The sequence below is a fragment of the Octopus bimaculoides genome, chromosome 10 (genome assembly GCF_046866305.1).
Source record: "Octopus bimaculoides isolate indiv1 chromosome 10, ASM4686630v1, whole genome shotgun sequence".
Taxonomy (NCBI): domain Eukaryota; kingdom Metazoa; phylum Mollusca; class Cephalopoda; order Octopoda; family Octopodidae; genus Octopus; species Octopus bimaculoides.
The window spans coordinates 85,793,108-85,803,107 of NC_142937.1; the positions used below are offsets into that span (position 1 = coordinate 85,793,108).

General features: G+C 36.0%; 1 protein-coding gene across 1 annotated transcript in view; it reads right to left on the reverse strand.

Moving 5' to 3' along the window:
* LOC106871323 (beta-1,3-N-acetylglucosaminyltransferase radical fringe) overlaps positions 1-10,000 on the reverse strand; it is an 87,032-nt gene that overhangs the window by 30,177 nt on the left and 46,855 nt on the right. The window lies entirely within an intron of this gene.

Sequence of the window (10,000 nt, forward strand, 5' to 3'; positions counted from 1 at the left end):
GCAGAGATTGGATAAGATATCCATACAAAGTGGAAAAATTTTTCAACAACCAGCCATGGAAGTTTATAAAGAGTAAAGGTCTGTATAGAAGTTAAATTATATATATATATATATATATATATATATATATTGTTTGAGTCAGCCTCTTGCTATTCTGGAGTTCCATCAGCATGCTCAGAAGGTCATCAGATAAATTATGACTCATAATTTGCCTGATGATCCTCTGAGCACGTGCAAACACCAGTGTAGCAAAGAGACTGACTCAAACAAAATAAAAAATATTAATTTCTACTAAGGTATTGGGTACTCATTCATCTGACAGCCAACACTAAACATGTACACAAACATCAGTAATTCAGAAGGCCAGCATTGTCACACAGCTTGTGGTAAGTGTCTGTGGAATAACCAATTACATTATAATACTATTACATATTATTACATAATAGGCACACTCCAATTTCAAATTCCACCACGGTTGATTCTGCCTTTCATCCTTTCAGGGTCGTTAAAATAAGCACTGGGGTTGATGTAATCGACTTACCTCCTCCCCCGAAATTGCTGGCCTTGTGCCAAAATTTAAAATCACTATATAGCAAGTAGATTATTTGATCAAACAACCAAATACTCATTCTTTGAAACCAACAGAGGAACCTCATGTTGTTGTTGAGTTACCCCTGATTAGTGTAGTGTTTAATATTATGTATGGCATTATAAAGATTTTATCAATGTCTTTTAAATTGCCAAGTTACTCTTAGACATAGACACAGCTCAACACACCAGTTTATAACCATGGAAAGATGGACAGATGTGTGCGCACACTCACTCACAAACATTACAAACTTTTCTCAGCTTTTTTCAACCAAATTCCACTCACAAGGCGGCTCTGGTTAAGTCAAGACTACTGTAGAACATATTTGCCCAAGGTGACACAAAGTGAGATCAAACTCAGAACTACATGGTTGAATAGTAAATTTGCTAACTACATAATCATACCAGCTCCTGTTTGAGATAACAAATTACGAAAATGCAGGGTAATAAATGGCAGAAACTATAAGAATGTCTGACAAAATGCTTTGAAGTGGTTAGTTATACTGCAGCTATAACCTAAATTGAAATCCTGCAAGGGTTGGCTTTGTCATTCAAACTTGATTGATAAAATAAACAAGTATCATTCAACTCAAGTACCAGGGGTGTGTTTTTCTTGATAGCTATGTGAAGTAAGTCATGTGCAGAATCTAAGTTCAATAAAACTAAAAGAAATACAACACAAAAACTATAAATCAAGCTCAACCCATGTCATCATACCCAAACATAAGTAATTTGTTTGTTTCTTTCTTTTTCTCAAGCTTTCTCATTAGTAGAAAATAAGAAAAACAGGTGAGTCACTAGCAAAAATACTATGATATATAATAGAGAGGTAGAGTGGGTTTAAGTTTGGGAAGTAAAGGAAGTAGAAGGTGAAAAAGAAAAGGAAAAAACCCAGCATCACCTTTTAAAGGAACTTGGATGAAGATATTTTGTAAATGACTGTAAAATCAAACAGTTTGTCTAATAATAGCAACAACAATATAATAATAGTGATGGTTTCTGATTTAAGCACGAGGCCAGTAATTTTGAAGGGGGGAGAGTTAGTCGATGCTATCGACCCCAGTACATGACTGGTACTTTCATTTTATCTCTAGGTGCCAAGTTGCAGGCCATTAACTGATCCTGGTTAATAATGCATGCTTTAAGACTACCATGTAATTCCTTCAGTAGCTCAATTTCAGTACTTGAAAACATACCGGAGTAATGAGAGAATGCTCAATTTCAGTACTTGAAAACATAGCGGAGTAATGAGAGAATGCTCAATTTCAGTACTTGAAAACATACCGGAGTAATGAGAGAATGCTCAATTTCAGTACTTGAAAACATAGCGGAGTAATGAGAGAATGCTCAATTTCAGTACTTGAAAACATACCGGAGTAATGAGAGAATGCTCTTGACAGACAGAGTGTGTAACCTGAACTAGTTCTGACCAGTGATTTTTTTTTTTTCAGTCAGATTACCTAGCAAATGCCACAGTACATTGATGTATTCCACCAGCCTCTGAAAACAACCAAATGCTGAAGACCACTGCCACATAATGATGATTACCTTACCGAAGATATGAGATGCAAGCTGTCTTGGATAAATCTGTCAGGAATTACCTGGGTTTGAGAACCTTCGGCCTCACTACTTTTGATAACCACTAACCTCATGAGCATTTTCTCCGAAACCTTAAACTTTACTTTCAGCAGAGTTATAGAGATAGAAACTGTCAGTGATGTCCTCCATGTTTAGATCCTTCTTCAGTAGCAGCAGCAGCAGCATTTCTCAGCTAACACTACTGATAATGGTCTCAATCTGTTACCAGTTACAATAGATGTCTGCCAAAAGAGGAACAAACAAGTCTGGCATATATAATAATAACTAAGTAATTATGTGGAGGTTGAAAAGAAACAGTCAGTTCTAGTCAAGAGAATACATCAACTTGTATGACAGAGTTGGGGGTTTCCATACACGGAAAATTATATCAAAATTATAAAATATCACCAGAAAAGTGCTGATATAAAAACATCCACCATAAATGGTCTCAGAGAGTAACAAAACAGCTATAGTTTAGTATATGCCAATCCCCACAGACAGGAGAATCAAGTATAATTAACTGGATATTGTTTTCAAGGATTATAAGCAAAGTAAAATAAGTACTCTGATTGAAGCATCGATCTCAAGAGATGATAATGTATCACTAAAAGAAATAGAGCAATTATCCAAATATAATGATTTGGAAATAGAGATAACTAAAATATGGTGATTGGAAACAGAAACAATTCCTATAATAATACATAAACAAAACTCCAGAGACTCGAACATATACACAGCATACTGAAATAGCAACACAGACATATTTTGTAGAAACACTTCCAATACAATACTCTTTTACTTGTTTCAGTCATTTGACTGTGGCCATGCTGGAGCACCGCCTTTAGTCGAGTGAATCGATCCCAGGACTTATTCTTTGGAAGCCTAGTACTTATTCTATCGGTCTCTTTTGCCGAACCGCTAAGTTACGGGGACGTAAACACACCAGCATTGGTTGTCAAGCGATGTTGGGGGGACAAATACAGACCCATAAACACACACACATATATATATATATATATATATATATATACATATATATGACGGGCTTCTTTCAGTTTCCGTCTACCAAATCCACTCACAAGGCTTTGGTCGGCCCGAGGCTATAGTAGAAGACACTTGCCCAAGGTTCCACACAGTGGGACTGAACCCGGAACCATGCGGTTGGTAAGCAAGCTACTTACCACACAGCCACTCCTGCGCCTATTAACACAGACATATTTTGTAGAAACACTTCCAATACAATAGAAAACAAACTGAAAACAAAACACTGCATCTTCTCAAGGCACATAAATAAGACTTACAGAAGAAAAATAGTGATTTCTTTTACTGTTATTAAGCCAATAGGATGGGAGACATTACAAGGACAAATTAAAATAATAATTACAAAAATAAAATAAAAATTAAAAAACAAAGATTAACCTAGATTATAGTATTACCCATGGATGAGTTGTTGGTGAAGTATTTTGATAAGAAAAAATTTAAAGCTCAAACAAAATAAAACACAGGTGTTCATAAAATGATACAGGATTTAAGTAGCTCTAGTAGGGTTTTTTTTCTTGTTATTGTTTTTTCTTTCTTTTTTTTCTTTGGTGATATTTTCAAAAGAGGAGGAACAGTTTCCATGGCTCTTTTCAACTGGCTTTGTAACTAGTGAGAGCATGGGAAGAAAATGTCCTCAAATTGAAGGAATGAAGAGTAGGAGTGACAATGTGGTCCTCCCACATTTTTAGGAGGAGCAAAATTGCAGTCGTGGCAGATACTGGTGTCATGCAAATGGCACTAGTAACAGTGGCACATAAAGGCACCCATTACAATCTCAGAGTGGTTGGCGTTAGGAAGGGCATCCGGCCGTAGAAAACCATGCCAAATCAGACTGGAGTCTGGTGCAGCCTTCCAGCTTACCAGTCCTGGTCAAACCGTCCAATCCATGCCAGCATTGACAATGGACGTTAAATGATGATGATGATGATGACGATGATAATGATATATTAACCAACCCAATATAGTGCATAAAAATGAAGGGTACCAAAAGAAAAAAAAAGGGACAAATAACCAACAGAAAAAGAAAAGAAAAATTTCCAGACTTCTGATAGCTTAGAGAGAAAATAGAAGTCAGATAATCAAACAGAAATTAATAAAATTATTTTCCCATGACTTTTTAAAGTATTTTAGTCAGATTAAGTGATTTGATTCTGTAAAAAATAATGTCTTCATTTTTCACCACCCACAGCTGATATGCATATGAGTGTGTACGTGTCTGTGTACTTTTTTTTCCTGCTTTTTTTTTTTTTTTTTTTTTTTTTGCACATTTTAGGTGAGTGTCCTTGAATGTTATTGACTTAGAAAATCTTGACCTTAGGTAAACATGGCTGCCTCTTTAAATGTTTGAAATCCTCCCCTATCAGCAATGATAAGATATTTGATGAAAGATTCATAAACATCTACAGCCAGCTTGACAGATGAGGCTCGATATCTATATTTGAGCAATAAAAAAACAGCTATCAGATGATACACCGAGCAATAAGTCAGCCTATCTATTTATCTATGTAAACAAACAAGCATGCACACATACACACACACACACACACACACCTTATCTTCTACTTCTTTCAGTCATTGGCCAGTGACCATACTGCAGTATTATCTTGTAGGGTTCAATCCAAACAGTATTTATTCTATTGGCTTCTTCTGCAAAAACCATTAAGTTAAATGGATGTAAACAAACCAACACTAGTTGTCAAGTGGTGGGGGTGAAGAACAAACACAAACCAAAAAAACATCACACACATATGGGCTTCCACTTAGTTTCCTATTTCTTTATTACCCACAAGGGGCTAAACATAGAGGGGACAAACGAGGACAGACAAAGGGATTAAGTTGATTACATCGACCCCCCAGTGCGTAACTGGTACTTAATTTATCGACCCCGAAAGGATGAAAGGCAAAGTCGACCTCAGCGGAATTTGAACTCAGAACGTAACGGCAGACGAAATACCTATAAGCATTTCGACTGGTATGCTAACGTCTCTACCAAATTCACTGACAAAGCACTGGTCAACCTGATGCTATAGTAGCAGTCACTTGCCCAAGGTGTCACATGTCCACATGTGTGTGTTTGTTCATGTGATATAAGCAAGGTTTACATGCAGCCCTGATCCTAGTTTCATTCCATCAGCATGTTGTCAAGTAACAGAATGACTTAGAGTGACATAAGTGGTGTAGAAATGTCATGCATTGGGGGAGGTGGTCTCTTTGAAATTCTCAAGGAAAAATTTAGGCATATGCCACAAGCAAATCAAAATGAGTTTGCTAGTTTTTACATAAGTTTGTGCAGGGTGGCAGATAATATAGAGTTCTTTTGAAACAAAGGGTACACTACTATTTTGATCTGTTCTTAAATAGTTGTGCCTAATCTAACACAGTTCTCAAGTTAATGGCAGTCACTTTTTTACTTCTTGATTTTCAAATGTGCTCTGAAAGTAATGTGATGTTTTTTAGTTTCCAATGATGGTATGAGCTGATGTAGAGAACACTCATTAATCCCTATGTAATTGATATGCTTCTGATGAAGACATTACTTGTCAGTATACAAGGCTTTTCTCTAGGCATTTGCCTTTACAGGAGGCAAAACTATGAATGAATCCTTTTGCACAACAATTAATTGCAATATTTTTACATTGCTATTCTTGATGGGACTAGAGATATTTTTCAGGTTTTTTTACTGGGTATAGACAAATTTTCTTTGTGTGTGTGTTATGTGCATGCATGTGTAGTGAAGGCATGATACCTAGTAGTTAGTGTGCTGGGCTCAGAATTTGGGGATTTGATTCCTCGGTCCGACAATTACTGTACATCATTTCTTGTTGCACCAATCTATTTAGCTTGAAAATGAGTGCCAGCACTAAGCTGTTGAAGCCCTCTCTCTGCTCTTGATGCCATGCTGGGCCAAGTAAGAGAGTGCCAAGAGGGTGCCTTCTATGTTAATGACTATATAGGTACTTAAAACAATTAGCAAAATTATGGTGCAATCTACCAGGTCATATTTGCTAAGCATTTTTTAAGTGTGTTTGTGTATGCGTGTATGTATGCATATGTGTACATGTGTGTGCAAGTGTCAGTATGTTACAGGTATTTTTAATAACCTTAAAGTAAAGGTGAAAGGTGAAGTTGACAAAGACTTTATTTTAGCTCAAAACTAAATTATTATTTTACTGGTTAGTGTTGGCTAAAGTCAAGTTTAATCAAGCAGACCTCTGATCAAAGACATTCCAACCATGGCCATCTTGTCTTTTTGTGTATATCTAGGGTTGCACAGTCTAAGGTATCTTTCTTTTTTGTAATTTGTTGTAACTTCTAAGAGGTCAAGAGACAATTTGGAGGCTCTTTTGTTGGCTTATATTGATTAGTTTAGTCCAGTGTGTTATCATCTTCATCCACTCAACCAGTTCTGGGATATCTGATAAGATTTGAACAAAGAACAGGTAGGTACTACAAATGAGATACTATCAAACTATCAAATACTCACAATTTTTCTCTTTAAGCTCAATTATTCTCAATTTCTTGAGAATTTATAGGGGATTTAGTATCAAAATTATTGAAAATTATCCGAAAATATTTGGCCTTGACTTTAAAGAATAAGAATTAAAAACCAAAAGTCACAGCCATATGTGTGCATGTGTGTGTGTGTGCGTGTGCGTGCGCATTACCCTCTCTTTCATCTCTCTCAAAACACACACAAATTCTCAATTTTATTTTAACCCTTTAGTGTTCACATTATTCTGCCATAATTAATGCTTTTTTATCCACATTGTTTTGAACTAATCATGCATTATCTTGTAGCTATGAGATTTTGATGAGGTAGCTGTTAATTTTTAAAATGTAGGGTTGGTGTGAAAGACTAGATCTGTGAAAGACTAGATCTGATCAGTTTGAACATAGAATAGGCAGAATACTTTTGGCCGGATATGGCCGGTTTAAATGCTAAAGGGTTAATATCTTTGTTAAAATTTTTTTAATAATTTTCAATCTTTTCCATAATTAAATGATAAAAATATATTTATAAAATATTTATTTTTGTAACATTTTAATAAAGGAAAACTGACTCATATCTCTCTCTCTCTCACACACACACACACACACACACACACACACACACACACACACACACACACACACACACACACACACACACACACACACATGATTGACAGATAAAGATAGATAGATAACTGCCAATATTTTTGGGGAATAACAAGACTTTTGAGAAAAATATTTTTCCTGTTTTCTTTTCACAATTTCACTCATTAAAGGATGTATATATATATATATATATATATATATATATATATATAATGTTCATCATACAAACAAACACATCCAGAATAGATCCCTTTGCCAGCTCCTTCAAAACTAATACATTTAAATAGATGAAGAAAGAAGATGAACAAAAAGGGTAAAAGAAAAAAATATCTGGGAATTTCTACTATATCATTTTCCCACGGTCTCTCTAATGCTATAGTATAAACTTCATTATAGGTTTTAAGCCTTCTTCTTCTTCTGCTGCTGCTAGCTTCTCTGTCTCCTTAAGAAATGAAGGGAGAATGAAAAGAAAAAGAAGAGTGAAAGAGAAGATAGAAAGAAACTAACAGTAAGAGCAGCAGTTGTAGTGTAGCAACAGTTAGAGCTAAATGTAAAGTGAGGCTGAATTGATTAAATGAGAAGAGATGTTTTTCACTTTATTTATATTTTTGAAATTTTGTTTTGCATTTGTTTTTTTCATTTAATTGAAAGAATTCTCAGTCTTAAGAAATATCACCAAAGTAACCAATGATACAGAAACAAGGTTTTTCTTTTTTCACACACTTTATAGTACAGTACGGGTTTACAATAATGATGATGACGACGATATCAGAATATAGCATGGCATATAGTATAGTATATAAAGTCTAGTACCCAGTATGGGAACTGCACATATGCATTTGCTACCTCTACACACACACACACACACACACACACACACACATGCATGCATGCATGCATGTAGCAGGGATAAGAAGTGTGCTTCCCCACTACATGGTTCTAGGTTCAGTCCCACTGTGTGACTCTTTGAGCAAATGTCTTCTGTTATAGCCTTGTGTCAACCAAAGCCTTGTGAACAGATTTTGTAGACAAAAACTGAAAGTTCAGTGTGTGTGTTTGTCCCTCCCCACCAGCACCTCTTGGCAACCAGTGTTGGTGTGTTTATGGCCCTCACAATCTAGCAGTTCAGCATAAGAGATCAATAAAGTTCCTAGCTTATAAAAATGTAAGTACCGGAGTCTGAAAATTCTTCAAGGCAGTGCCCCAGCATGGCCACACTCTAATGACAGAAACAAATGTATCAGCAGCAGCACTGCTTCACATCCATCCCTGATAGCATGGGTCAGGCAGAGGTGGTTGAGGTAGATTTTCTACAGCCAGATGCCCTTCTTGTTACCAACCCTGACCTGTTTCCAGGCAAGGTAATATTTCATCATAGCCAGACATGTTTTTCCTGGAAGACTGGAAATGAACAACACCCCTTGTATGAAGGTGACACTCATTTACAATCATCACATGATGCCAAGACAAGAGTATACAAAAGCACACACACACACACACACATTTAAGTATCTATGCATTACATAATAATGCAGTAATTAAGCAGTAATGAACAGGACTTGTTTAGCCCCGGGTCAGATCTGTTCCAGCAAAACTACGATACACTATCCCAGTGCAACCATTCCATCCTTTATTCAGATATGATGATAATGATGGTGGTGGTGGTGATGGTGATGATGATGATGATGATGATGATGATGGTGGTGGTGATGATGATGGTGGTGATGGTGATGGTGATGATGATAATGATTGTATGTAGAACTACATTAATCCAATGTTTCCTTCCTGCTTTAAGATGGTAGAGAGATTTGGCCATTATTATTTCTAGTGGCTGAACAATCTCATAAAAGAGCTGTCTTATTATTATTGGACCATTCCTCTTTCAGATGTTGTTGTTATTGTTTAGATTGTTTAGCACCAAGTCAGAACTGGTCAAGCAGATCTGTGATGGAAGAAATTCCAGCCATGACCAGCCCAACTTAATTTCAAGTATAGTGTGTCTTGGACAACACTAACCAATGTTTTCTTTAACAAGATGACAGGGTGCAGTCGGAGGAAAGTTAGGCTGATATTTCTAACAGGTTGAAAACCGCATAGAGGTTCCCTATTCAATTAATAACCACAGTTCCCTATTCAATTAATAACCACAGTGCCAGATGTAGGCCACTCTGTTGCAATCAGGTTTATTCAGTTGTTTTAGGAATTGTCCATAGAACGGTCTTAATTAATTCCCATGGTTTGTTTGTTATCCTGGTTCTTCTAGTGTTTTGTTCTTCTCTAAGGTTATTTTATTTTTATTGTTATATCTGTACATTTGCATGTGTGTATTTAATCCTATATTTGTGGTTCCTGAAGAATGGGTATTTATATTACTTAGTTTTACTAAATATTTCCATGCTTCTTTCTGTATTGAATTCAGCATTTTTGGTTGTCATGTTTTTCCAACTGCTTGTAACTAGGGTGTTTTATTTTTAATGGAGGCAATACTCCAGTGCATATGTAGAAGCTTTATAGATACACTCCAATTACACAAGGCCTTTCCATACATTTTGTCAAGGGATATATCTAGGGGCGTGTATCCGGTTTGGTTAAGTCAATTTTTTTTTAATAATTTTCTTGTTTGCTTGCTTTTATGCTAAATTTCTGGATATCTTCCAGCATCCAATTTATTTCTTAGAAATTGTAGTTTACAAAC